The sequence below is a fragment of the Pseudophryne corroboree genome, chromosome 1 (genome assembly GCF_028390025.1).
Source record: "Pseudophryne corroboree isolate aPseCor3 chromosome 1, aPseCor3.hap2, whole genome shotgun sequence".
NCBI lineage: Eukaryota > Metazoa > Chordata > Amphibia > Anura > Myobatrachidae > Pseudophryne > Pseudophryne corroboree.
Window position 1 is genome coordinate 571,816,281 of NC_086444.1, and position 14,818 is coordinate 571,831,098.

The following is a 14,818-nucleotide window of genomic DNA, read 5'->3' on the forward strand; positions in this document are numbered from 1 at the left end:
GGTGACATCACGAGGGAGCGCCTGCATAGCGGAAGTGGAGCCTGAGGCGCGGACTTTGACGGTGAGGGGGAGCACATATAAACGTGAGTGTTTTTAATGTTTGTTATTGCCCTGACGAAAAAGCACATGCTTTGAAACGTTGGCTGATACTACTGGCTGTGGTTGTGTCTTTATTCCTGAGTGCCGCCGTTCCCAACCCTTTTTATATATATATATATATATATATATATATATATATATACACCCTGTTGCAAAGTGGATACTGAGGCCATAACCACTATGCTGGTGTTAGACGGTCATTCGGTATCCGCCATTAGTGCAGTGGGACTGCAGTGCCAACCCTAGATGGGCCATGTGTTTGTGCTGCACACTTGTGTCGCTTAGCTTAGTCATACAGCTACCTCATTGCCCTCTTTTACTTCTTCACATGATGTGCTTTTTGGGTACTATTTTTTTAATTGCCATCCTGTCTGACACTGCAGTGCCACTCCTAGATGGGCCAGGTGTTTGTGCCACACACTTGTGTCGCTTAGCTTAGTCATACAGCTACCTCATTGCACCTCTTTTTCATCTTTGCATGATGTGCTGTTTGGGGCCTTTTTTTATATCTGCCATCCTGTCTGACACTACAGTACCACTATCAGATGGGCCAATTGTTTGTGTCGCTTAGCTTAGTCATACAGCTACCTCATTGCACCTCTTTTTCATCTTTGCATGATGTTCTGTTCTAGGCCTTTATTTATATCTGCCCTCCTGTCTGACACTGCAGTGCCATTCCTAGATGGGCAAGGTGTTTGTGCCACACACTTGTGTCACTTAGCTTAGTCATACAGCTACCTCATTGCACCTCTTTTTCATCTTTGCATGATTAGCTGTTTGGGGCCTTTTTTTGTATCTGCCCTCCTGTCTGACACTGCAATGCCACTCCTAGGTGGGCCTATTGTTTGTGTCGCTTAGCTTAGTCATACAGCTACCTCTTTTTCTTCTTTGCATGATGTGCTGTTTGGGGCCTAGTTTTTTTTAAGTGCCATCCTGTCTGCCACTGCAGTGCCACTCCTAGATGGGCCAGGTATTTGTACCGCAAACTTGTGTCGCATAGCTTAGTCATACAGCAAACTTGGTGCACCTCTTTTTCATCTTTGCATCATGTGCTGTTTGGGGCATGGTTTTTTAAAGTGCCATACGGTCTGACACTGCAATATAAGTCCAGGGGTACTGCTGTATTAGTCCAGGGGTACTGCTGTATAAGTCCACAAATTGCAGGTTTTCTGAAAAATGACAGGGGTGTGCAGTAGATGCTGTCAGTGGACTGAAAAATTGTGGGCCACTTTCGACATTCAGCCACTGCATGCCACTATTAGATGGGCCAGGTGGTTATGTTGCTTAGCTTAGTCATACAGCAACCTTGGTGCACTTCTATTTCTTCTTTGCATCATGGGCTGTTTGGGAACTAGTTTTTTAAAGTGCCATCCTGTCTGACACTGCAATGCCACTCCTAGATGGGCCAATTGTTTGTGTCGCTTAGCTTAGTCATACAGCTACCTCATTGCACCTCTTTTACATCTTTGCATGATGTGCTGTTTGGGGCCTTTTTTATATCTGCCATCCTGTCTGCCACTGCAGTGCCACTCCTAGATGGGCCAGGTGTTTGTGCCGCATACTTGTGTCGCTTAGCTTAGTCATACAGCAACTCATTGCACCTCTTTTTCTTCTTTGCATGATGTGCTGTTTGGGGTCTAGTTTTTTTAAGTGCCATCTTGTCTGCAACTGCAGTGCCACTCCAAGATGGGTCAGGTGTTTATGCCGCACACTTGTGTCGCTTAGCTTAGTCATACAGCCACCTCGGTGCAACCTTTAGGCCTAAAAACAATATTGTGAGGTGTTCAGAATAGACTGGAAATGAGTGGAAATGAATGTTATTGAAGTTAATAATACCGCAGGATCAAAATGACCCCCAAATTCTGTGATTTTAGCTGTTTTTATGGGGATTGTTTTTTTCAAAAATCATCCAGTTCCAAAACCAAACCCAAAACACGAAAGGGTGGTTTTGGCAAAACCAATCCAAAACTAAAACACGAGCGGGGAATTAGAACCAAAACACAAAACTCAAAAAGTGCCAGACACACATCTCTATTGGCTATATAAAGGTGGGTTACTATGAAATAAAAACAATGTCCAACTTTTTGTTATTACCAATTTTCAATATACTGTTTCACTGGATTCACTGTGACCTACCTTCCTCCATGTCATACTTCCTACTCCCCCAGAACAGCCGGCAGGCTTCTGAAAATCGGGTGGTGATCCTGCACCCCTCCCCTCCCCGTTCACCAGAAGAGTGGGCAAGTCTCCCTGAACTTGCCACCACCCTGCCAGTCATCCACTTACTCAGTGAAGTGGGCTATTCAGATGGCACAGATAACGTGATTTGCGCTGAATCACATTCTAGCTACACCCCCACCCCCCCCCCCCCACTGTGCAATTCCGATAGCCTCAGCATTGTATAGTGGGGGGCGTGGCTATGATGATGCAAACTAGCTGCCACACCTACTCACTACATTAGAATTTGAAATCCCTTGACTGAAATGTTATTTGTGCTGCCCAATGGTGGGGTCTCCACTCTTACTGCTCATCTCTTTTCCATCCAGAAAATGTGTTTTAGATCTCAGATCACAGACTACATAGTGCGGCCACAAGCAGCATCTAGCCAACCAACAGGCTGATCAGGTTTAAGGCAGGATGCGCAGAGTTTGGGGAAGTAAGGGTAAAAACAACAAAAGTATGAAATAATTAAAAATGTTTGTAATGATAGCAAAGTATGCAGCTACAACCACTTTTATTTACATGTTGATATTTAATTTTGGAGCACTTGGGCCTAGGGCACCTATTTTTCTATCTCTACTCCCCACCTGTCAAAAACTGGCTACATCACTGCACAAGACTCTATGGGGGTAATTCCAAGTTGATCGCAGCAGGAATTTTTTTAGCAGTTGGGCAAAACCATGTACACTGCAGGGGAGGCAGATATAACATGTGCAGAGAGAGTTAGATTTGGGTGTGGTGTGTTCAATATGCAATCTAATTTGCAGTGTAAAAATAAAGCAGCCAGTATTTACCCTGCACAGAAATAAAATAACCCACCCAAATCTAACTCTTTCTGCACATGTTATATCTGCCTCCCCTGCAGTGCACATGGTTTTGCCCAACTGCTAAAAAATTTCCTGCTGCGATCAACTTGGAATTACCCCCTATGTCCAAGTATATGCTAAATGTAAGCAGACAATCACTTATTATAAAGCCAAGGGACTACTCAGAAGACATTAGGGGAAGAGGTTTATCAAAGCTAGGAGATAGATAAAGTAGAGAGAGATAAAGTACCAACCAGTCAGTTCCTGTCATTTTTCAAACACAGCCTGTAAAATAAAAAAGGAATTATTTCCCCTCACAGCGCTGGTGTTCAGCTGCTCAACTCCAATCCCAGGTGTACACCAACACCTGTAATTAAATACTGCACAAAAGAAAAGGTTTTGGAGAGGAGTGTATAGCGCTGAAAACCCCTAAAATCCAGATATGCCTATGTATTTAACACAGTACCAATTATATCTTCACACATAAAAAGAGAAAAAAGTGTACATTAATAAAAACTCAGGTGAGTATCTTAATAGATAAAAAAGACATCTGATATAAAGAGTGTTAAATCAAACATAGGGTAATTATTTTGCAGACTTTGTATCCAGCTGATTGTCAGTGATGAGATCAATTTAAGCAGAGTCCACGATTTGGCTGTGTTTGCTTAAAGACTGACACTCACTTTAAAGAAACCAATACCAGTCACTTAAAGGTATCTTTATCTTGTCTGGCACCCTCAGGATTTGACACTCCAATGGATCAATACCAAATAGGTAAAAAGAAGTATCCCCATAGGGACTTTATTCACAAGAACTAAACAGATTTTTCTTTAAAAAGGACACAGAACGCATACCCGCTCCCAGACAGAGGCTGTGCTTCACTACTGAGATGTCCGGAATATCTCAGTCCGCTGTAACGGCAAACAGCCTCAGGCGTGCGGGTAAGTCACGGTTTCCTCCTGGATCGATTTCCACGTCACTGCAGTGACGTGGAAATCTATCCAGGAGAGAGCTGTGACTTATCCGCACGCCTGAAGCTGTTTGATGCTGCAGTGGCGTGGAAATCGATCCAGGAGGAAACCGTGACTTACCCGCACGCCTGAGGCTGTTCGCCGTTACAGCGGACTGAGATATTCCGGACATCTCAGTAGTGAAGCACAGCCTCTATCTGGGAGCGGGTATGCGTTCTGTGTCCTTTTTAAAGAAAAATCTGTTTAGTTCTTGTGAATAAAGTCCCTATGGGGATACTTCTTTTTACCTATTTGGTATTGATCCATTGGAGTGTCAAATCCTGAGGGTGCCAGACAAGATAAAGATACCTTTAAGTGACTGGTATTGGTTTCTTTAAAGTGAGTGTCAGTCTTTAAGCAAACACAGCCAAATCGTGGACTCTGCTTAAATTGATCTCATCACTGACAATCAGCTGGATACAAAGTCTGCAAAATAATTACCCTATGTTTGATTTAACACTCTTTATATCAGATGTCTTTTTTATCTATTAAGATACTCACCTGAGTTTTTATTAATGTACACTTTTTTCTCTTTTTATGTGTGAAGATATAATTGGTACTGTGTTAAATACATAGGCATATCTGGATTTTAGGGGTTTTCAGCGCTATACACTCCTCTCCAAAACCTTTTCTTTTGTGCACATCCTGTAAAATGACAGGAGCTGATTGGTTGGTACTTTATATCGTTTCACTTTATCTCTCTCCATGCATCGTAAATGTCTCCCTGCTGGGCACAATAAATATAATTTCAAATCTGAATGGGTAAACCAGTGGTTCCCAAAGTGTGTTCCTAGGCATCCCGGGGTGCTGCGAGGCTCTTGCAGGGGTGCATTGGGTTGGTGGTCCAGGACCAAACCAAATTATTTATGGTCAAAGTGAAAGGAAAAACCAGTGCTAGTAGCTGCCAATCGTAAAACATGTGGACAATCAGAAGCACAACTGTACACCACCACATAACTGACCCTATGGATGACAGGCACAATATACTTAATTTAATTTTTTTTCTAAATTCAATAAAATAACTTTTATACTAGGGGTGCTGTGAGGAAAATGCTGATACTCTAGGGCGCCGTGATTCAAGAAAGTTTGGGAACCACTGTACTATTTCAGCCAAATGTAGAAATTACTGACTGGCGTATGATGAAAATCACTTTACTTAATAATCTACAGCAATTTTAAACTCTTAAGTGGGTGTAATACCTCAAATAAATGAAATTATAAAAATGAAGCAATCTCTATAATTAACTGACAAAAATCAAGGGCACTCACACTGCACCTCGGTTTGATCAGCTATGCTATGTATCTATAGTGGCCTTTCAGAGGTTAAATGATTTAGGATTCCTACTGCCTCCCCACAAAAAGAGTGGACAATGAAATTACAACCTCCAAAGCCATGTAATCTCCCACAAATGGACACTTCCTGGCAATCGCTATGCGATTGCTGATTGCTGGGCCGGCAATTGCATTTCGGCCTTCGTGCACGTCCGATGCAGTCACAGCGCATGTGTAGTCATCCGATAATCGCACGATTTGCGATTTTTCTAAATTGCAACTGAAGCTGTATAAGGCACACAATCCACACATTTAAATACTGCGTTTATATGGCTCTGCAGCAGTCCCCTGCTTGGAAAGCAATGCTCCCTCACTCTGCCCAGCTCCTCCGCTTGTCAAACGTACAGTATGCCCTCTGCACGTGCTGCTGTCTTTCTGTCCAGGATGCGGCCGCAATGAGAAGGGTCGCGCACACGCACTGTGGCCAGTGCTCATGCGCAGGCCAGATGGACATGGCCGCTGTGTACAGCTGCATGGCTGCGTCCATCTCTGAATCGGCCTCTAAGTTCCCTATTGACTGCAGTTATCCATTATCTAGAAAAAGAACTAGAGGCAATTCGTAAAAAACTGCTTTCATTTTACAATTCAGCAACCCCAAAATACCCTTAATTCATTTATATATCCGTGGCAACTACACAATTTATTTTATTAGTGGGGCTGTTTAATCTTTTGTGTGCCCATATTATATTTTTCTTACAACATAATAACAATGAAATCTGCCCTATAAGGTACTTCAACATGATTATTTTCCCCATCTCCTGGAGTTAGTGTGTACTCCAGGTGCATTCTGCCTTTTCATACCAATACGCTCCACTCTGCCACCTGATGCTTATTCCAGTGTCATCTGCTAATGTAGCTATGTTTATTTACCCTGTATTGTCCTATATTGTCTTCAATTGTAGGTTGCTGTTTTCCTGTTTTGATTATTTGTTTATGTACTCTGTAATTGGGCACTGTATAACCCTTGTGGTGCCATATAAATAAAGGATAATAATAATAATAATAATAATAATAATAATACAACTCTCCACATATAATTCATTACTCACCATAGCATAACATAGACAGGTGGGGTAGCTAATGAGGGACCCAAAGATTTATACTGCATTACCTACAGTATGAAGTGAATTCTGTTACAAAGTGCAATGACTATTCAGGGGAATGTAATATGTTAATTTTTTTTTATTTGACTTTATACAAAGTATTTTTTCAGCCCATGTTTATAAAAAAGGATCAGATGATACCGTGGCAGCCCACAATCCCAACTTTTTGGCTTCCATATAATTGCTCAATTGTGAAAATGACAGATCTGTGTTTTTTTAGAAATCCCAGAATTTACTATGGTTTAACAATGTAATTGTACTACAGCAAATTCCAGTGTTAGCAACATCATCATAATAGCCTTTCCCAAAAATGGCAGCCGATGACATAAATGTGTAGCCAAATGCCTCAATATGTTGTTTGAGCCTTTGGAACTAATTTTACGATGAAAGAAATAGATGATGATGATGATGATGATGATGTTGATGATGTTTCTTCTTATCATTATTATTTTTATTAATAAACTTTTTAGAGCATGTACTAAGTTAAAGTAAATGAGACACTAAAATTCACGTTCATCACATACTTAATGAACAATTTTCTAAAATAACTTCCTTTCCTTACCCTTCACATTGCTTTTCAATTCCAGCTGTTTAACATGTAAATATCATGAGATCAATACAACTTATCATCATTCAGAGTTATTCTGCTATAAACTACATTTATCACTAGGATGTATAACACGTGTCCCATTGTCACTTGTTTGCAGTAAACTGCAATTGACTGGCCCTGTGCAACACCTACCTCAGGCTTTTTCAACCAGTGTGCCGTGGCACACTAGTGTGCCGCAACCAGCTGCAAGGTGTGCCGCGGAGCCAGAGCAGCTTCCTGCACCTTCAGAGTGAACTGCTGGCCCGGGCTTTTCTTAGAGGATCAGTCGTGCTCCAACCGTGACCTTTGCTTGAAAACGCAGCAGTGTGATTTCATAGGTTACGGACGCTGCGTCTCATCAGCCAGCCTACCCATCTGCCTACACATCTTCCAGTTCCCGTCTGCATGCACAGCTTTCCTTGCCCACCCACATCCACACCTGCCCAACCACCTGCTGCTCAGTATTCACAGCACTCCACTATGAACAACCCCCACCACTGAGAGACAGGGAGGGGGACAGCTGACCGGTAGGGGCTAATATATGTTATTTTATTTCTCCTGTGGGGAACAATAGGATTTATGTGGGGAGAATAAGGATTTATGGGGGGAATAATGGGAATAATTCATGTGGGGAGCAATAGGATTTATGTGGGGAGAAATGTGATTGATTTGTGTGTGAGCAACATGATTTATGCAATGCGATTGATTTATGTGGGGAGCAATAGGATTTATGTAGGGAGCAACATGATTTATTTGGGGAGCAATGTGATTGGTTTTTCTGTGTAGGCCAATGTATGGGTGTTGTTTTTTTTTACTGTGAGGGCCAATGTGTTGTTTTTTTTTCCTGTGGCGAACTGATGGTGCGTCTTGGCAATTTTAAAATATTGTTCGGTGTGCCGCGAGTAAAAAAAAGGTTGAAAAATCACTAACCTACCTGATAAGTTCATGTTTTGTGTATTCTACCCCACCCCCCTTACTCCTCACAATGACTCTCTTTTCTTTCCTAATCTTTCTTTATCCCTCCAGTACTGTTTCCTTTACAACACCCTAATTTCTCCCCCCCCCCTCTCTTTATCACTCTCTTTATCACTGCTATTGTATATACAATGTGAGGTACCTCTACTCAGTAAATTACTGTTTTTACCCCTCTATGATTCCCCCTTTCCTCCTCTCTCTATCTCTCCCACCAGCCGTGGCTCCTACCTTTGGTAGGCAGGGGGGGCTGCCATTGCCCGTGTAGGAGAGAGAGCCGCCGTCCCTGTCCAGCCAGGTCTGGCAGGCACCGAGACCTGCACATGCACACAAGAGGTGGCTTGCGTCCATATGCATACCCCTGGCTTATATGGGCTGCATCAGCTGCAGCCCATAGAAGCCGGGTAGGGGTGATGATGAGGCAGGGAATGCTTTTAAACAGGAAGCCAGCTCGCTGCTTATCGCAGCCTGATCTGTCAGTCCCGGTGGGAGGATACATCTCCCAATGGGACTCCCTCTCCTGCAGGTGACTGGCAGGTAGGACTTCCATTGGGAAGTCACTGCCATTCACAGTGAAGCCAGTGCAGTCACTGATTGTATCTGGCTTCACTGACGCTGGCAGATTGATTTTATCTGTGCCCATAGGCAAAAACCGCCACTGTCTCCCACCAATACATTTTCCATTACAGCACCTCCATTTCTCATCCCTCTCCCTCAAGATCACTAACTCTAGTGCTGCATGCATTGCAGAGCCCCCCAACTAAGTAAGTTAGGGGTCTTTTTACAAAGCCTTGAAGAGAGATAAAGTGGAGAGAGATAAAGTACCAATCAACCAGCTCCTAACTGCCATGTTACAGGCTGTGTTTGAAAAATGACAGTTAAGTGCTGATTGGTTGGTACTTTATCCCTCTCCAAGGCTTAGTAAATAGACCCCTTAGGCCCAAATGTATTAAGCTTTAAAAAGTGATAGAGAGTGATAAAGTACTTTCACCCCACCGCACATCACTGAATCATCCCTCCATTTTTTTTATGACTTAACACCATGTAGTTAATCCCCGTGTTTTATCTGTTGCCTTATATGTATAGATTGAAAGCTCTCACAAGTGGTACCTCTTTATTAAATATACTGTATAAGTACTTACATACAGCATGTGGCACTTTTTAATATCACACATGAAAATGAACTATACAAAATGATTTCATAGTATATTCTCATGGGAATAGCCATGAAAGAGGACAAGCTGGATAACAAGCGCAAAATCCCAGCTGAACATCTGTTTAAGGTCGGTCTGGCAGTCATGTGGTTAAAACTCAGATCTTGGATCTTTCTTTCCTGTAAGTTTAAACCTGATTGAACAATTTAATGCTGTTGCTCTTGACCTATCTGCGTTGCATATGTTTAAAGTCTAAGCATAGGGCCGTACCAAATAGTCTGTAAAAGAGAAAAAAGAGAATATGAAGCAATATGTAGCTTTGACTTCAATTGCCCAATGAAATATTGGTCAGAGCTTAAGGCAAGAGAGAGATGTAGGCTCTGGTCAAAAGAACACTGTTTCAGTGGAATATATAATAGATGAACCCAACAGACCTTGATCTTGAAGAGTATTTGCAAGGCAAAGGATGAGGCAGTCTTCCCTTATGGAATTTTTTTTTCTTCCCATTTTGCCATGAATGAACCATGTACTTGTAATTAGAAAACTTTTTTTCTTTGTTGAACTCTAGAAAAAGTAGAATTACATTTTTGCAAGGTTTTTATGTGCATGTATTTAATTAAAATTAAATTACGGCAATGTAAATATATTTACTTTAAATATTTGAAAGGTTTTTTTTGTAATTGCCTATTGTGCAATTTGTTACTGGTATCATTGGTAGTATTATTTAATTTCATACCAGCGATATAATACTGAGCAAATATAGGCCCTCATTCCGAGTTGATCGCTCGTTATTTTTCATCGCATCGCAGTGAAATTTCGCTTAGTGCGCATGCGCAATAGTCGCACTGCGACTGCGCCAAGTAACTTTGCTATGAAGATAGGATTTTTACTCACGGCTTTTTCTTCGCTCCGGCAATCGTAGTGTGATTCACAGGAAATGGGTGTTACTGGGCGGAAACACTGCGTTTTAGGGGCGTGTGGATGAAAACGCTACCGTTTCCGGAAAAAACGCAGGAGTGGCCGGAGAAATGGGGGAGTGTCTGAGCGAACGCTGGGTGTGTTTCTGACGTCAATCCAGGAACGACAAGCACTGAACTGATCGCACAGGCAGAGTAAGTGTGGAGCTACTCTAAAACTGCTAAGTAGTTTGTGATCGCAATAATGCGAATACATCGGTCGCAATTTTAGGATGCTAAGATACACTCCCAGTAGGCGTAGGCTTAGCGTGTGTAACTCTGCTAAATTCGCCTTGCGACCGATCAACTCGGAATGAGGGCCATAGTCAAGTATTATGCTGTATTATACTGTAGAATAAATCTGAAAAGTCTGATTAATTTACAGCTAGCCCATTGTCACAAGAGATTTGTACATCCGTTATTTCTTTTCTGTATACTGGAACACACACATATAATGTTTAAGTTACTTTACTGGTGCCTTGTATTTATTTACAAATATATTATTTGAAAATCAACTATATATATAAATGTGAATGCCCTCACTCACTAACTCACTCATTCACTGATTGACTCATCAGGGGGTTGACATAATGACATCATTACCAATGCATGTCTTGCGTTGTGGGAACGATAAGGCCCAAACGGACAATCGGATCATAATTTGGATCGCACATCCAGTGTATAGAATTTTATAAGTTGGTCCTATTTCTTTTTACCATATCTGCTATTGGTGCTCCCTGAGTAACGCCAAGAGCCATGGATTAATATTTACTTACATTAACACGTCTCAAATTTACATCTCTATAGATTTACCAAATTTTTAACATCCATTTATATTTACAACCACTAAAATCAGAATCTCCTTTGAGAAGAACGGGTATAACAGCTAGTAGATTTATAGATAGACAGATAGATAGATAGATAGATACAGTAGATACATGGGCGTGGATAGAACTTTGTGGGCCTCATAGCAACATTTTGAAGGGGCCCCTGACCCAATGCTTCTAGAGAGACACCTCTCCCCAGCAGTTGTTAATTGTATGCCCCATATTAGTGCCCTAGCTCATTTTCAGAACCATGATAATGGCTTGGTAATGTTATACCCCTATAATAGTGCCCTAGTTTATTTTATGAACCATAGTAGTGCCCTAGTTCATTTTGTATCACATTGTAGTGCTGTCAGTGCACATTATGTCACACAGTACCCCAATTCACATTATGACATACAGTGGGCCTTATTCAGAGATGGACGTAGCCACATGCAGCGGCAACGTTCATAGTGTCTGCGCATGTGCAGCGGCCATGGTGCGCATGCGCGACCCTTCGCCTTCATCCACAAAGATGCGATTGCATGGTGATTGACAGGCAATGGGCGTCTGGGGGCGGTGATACAGCGTTGGGTGAGAGGAGATCAGGAAATGCGTTTGAAAACATGGCAGCAGTGCCCCTGCCTATGCAGCCAGGCTGCACAGGCAGGGGTCGACCTCTATTCGATGCAAATGCAATTTATTTGCAAAATCTGCGACCAACTCTGAATAGCCCCCTGTGTCTCCAATTCATATTATGCAACATTAAAGTTCCCCCAGTTCATATTTTACCACATTACAGTGCCTCGGTTCATATTATGCCACATTACAGTGACCCCAGTTTATATTATGGCACATTACAGTACCTTGGTTCATATTATGCCATATTAAAGTGCCTCCAGTTTATATTATGCCACATTGCAGTGCCTTGGTTCATATTATGCCATATTACAGTGCCCCCAGTATATATTATGCCACATTACAGTGCTTTGGTTCATATTATGCCACATTACAGTGACCCCAGTTTATATTATGCCACATTACAGTACCTCGGTTCATATTATGCCATATGAAAGTGCCTCCGGTTTATATTATGCCACATTGCAGTGCCTTGGTTCATATTATGCCATATTACAGTGCCCCCAGTATATATTATGCCACATTACAGTGCTTTGGTTCATATTATGCCACATTACAGTGACCCCAGTTTATATTATGCCACATTACAGTGCCTCAGTTCATATTATGCCACATTACAATGCCTCAGTTCATATTATGCCACTTTACAGTGCCTCAGTTCATATTGTGCAACATTATAGTACCTCCAGTTCATATCATTCCACACTATAGTGCCTTTGCTTCATATTGTGCCCCAGTTCATATTATGTAACATTATAATGCCCTTCAGTTCAATTTCTGCAATATTATAATGAGAAACTAGATATATTTCAGGCCCCAATGCAAAAATTTGTACGGGCCCCTATGTACTGTACCACCCAATGTTTAAAAATATATATAACACATGAAACTGTGACAGGAAAGGTGGCTACCACTCAGCGCTGGACCCCACAGCAGCTGCACTTCCTGCATCTATGGTAGCTACGCCCTTGTATATAACATCATGTAATTTTGACAGGAAAGATTGGCCCCTCTCAGCTCTGGGCCCCAAAGTAGCTGCACTACTTGCACCTATGGTAGCTATGCCCCTGCTTGTGTGGCCAGGCCTGTCATAGCCTGGTGTTGGTAGTGACTAGTGATGAGCGGGTTCGGTTCCTCGGAAACCGAAGCCCCCCGAACTTCACCCATTTTACACGGGTCCGAGGCATACTCGGATTCTCCCGTATGGCTCGGTTAACCCGAGCGCGCCTGAACGTCATCATCCCGCGGTCGGATTCTCGCGCGATTCGTATTCTATATAAGGAGCCGCGCGTCGCCGCCATTTTCACTCGTTTATTAATGTTGCTGCAAATATTTGTGCTGATTGCTTAATTGTGGGGACTGGGGAGCAGCTGTATTATATAGGAGGAGTACAGTGCAGAATTTTGCTGATCAGTGACCACCAGTTTTATCCGTTCTCTTCCTGAAAAACGCTCCATATCTGTGCTCAGTGTGCTGCATATATCTGTGCTCACACTGCTTTATTGTGGGGACTGGGGACCAGCAGTATTATATAGGAGGAGTACAGTGCAGAGTTTTGCTGACAGTGACCACCAGTATATAAAGCAGTACGGTACGGAAGGCCACTGCTCTACCTACCTCTGTGTTGTCAAGTATACTATCCATCTAGATTCTATACCTGTGGTGCATTTTAGTTTTGCAGTTTGCTGACAGTGACCACCAGTATATATAGCAGTACGGTACGGAAGGCCACTGCTCTACCTACCTCTGTGTCGTCAAGTATACTATCCATCTAGATTCTATACCTGTGGTGCATTTTAGTTTTGCAGTTTGCTGACAGTGACCACCAGTATATATAGCAGTACGGTACGGAAGGCCACTGCTCTACCTACCTCTGTGTCGTCAAGCATACTATCCCTCTAGATTCTATACCTGTGGTGCATTTTAGTTTTGCAGTTTGCTGACAGTGACCACTAGTATATATAGCAGTATGGTACGGAAGGCCACTGCTCTACCTACCTCTGTGTCGTCATGTATACTATCCCTCTAGATTCTATACCTGTGGTGCATTTTAGTTTTGCAGTTTGCTGACAGTGACCACCAGTATATATAGCAGTACGGTACGGAAGGCCACTGCTCTACCTACCTCTGTGTCGTCAAGTATACTATCCATCTAGATTCTATACCTGTGGTGCATTTTAGTTTTGCAGTTTGCTGACAGTGACCACCAGTATATATAGCAGTACGGTACGGAAGGCCACTGCTCTACCTACCTCTGTGTCGTCAAGTATACTATCCATCTAGATTCTATACCTGTGGTGCATTTTAGTTTTGCAGTTTGCTGACAGTGACCACCAGTATATATAGCAGTACGGTACGGAAGGCCACTGCTCTACCTACCTCTGTGTCGTCAAGTATACTATCCATCTAGATTCTATACCTGTGGTGCATTTTAGTTTTGCAGTTTGCTGACAGTGACCACCAGTATATATAGCAGTACGGTACGGAAGGCCACTGCTCTACCTACCTCTGTGTCATCAAGTATACTATCCATCTAGATTCTATACCTGTGGTGCATTTTAGTTTTGCAGTTTGCTGACAGTGACCACCAGTATATATAGCAGTACGGTACGGAAGGCCACTGCTCTACCTACCTCTGTGTCGTCAAGTATACTATCTATCTAGATTCTATACCTGTGGTGCATTTTAGTTTTGCAGTTTGCTGACAGTGACCACCAGTATATATAGCAGTACGGTACGGAAGGCCACTGCTCTACCTACCTCTGTGTCGTCAAGTATACTATCCATCCATACCTGTGGTGCATTTCAGTTTTGCGCAGTATATATAGTAGTAGGCCATTGCTATTGATACTGGCATATAATTCCACACATTAAAAAATGGAGAACAAAAATGTGGAGGTTAAAATAGGGAAAGATCAAGATCCACTTCCACCTCGTGCTGAAGCTGCTGCTACTAGTCATGGCCGAGACAATGAAATGCCATCAACGTCGTCTGCCAAGGCCGATGCCCAATGTCATAGTAGAGAGCATGTAAAATCCAAAAAACAAAAGTTCAGTAAAATGACCCAAAAATCAAAATTGAAAGCGTCTGATGAGAAGCGTAAACTTGCCAATATGCCATTTACGACACGG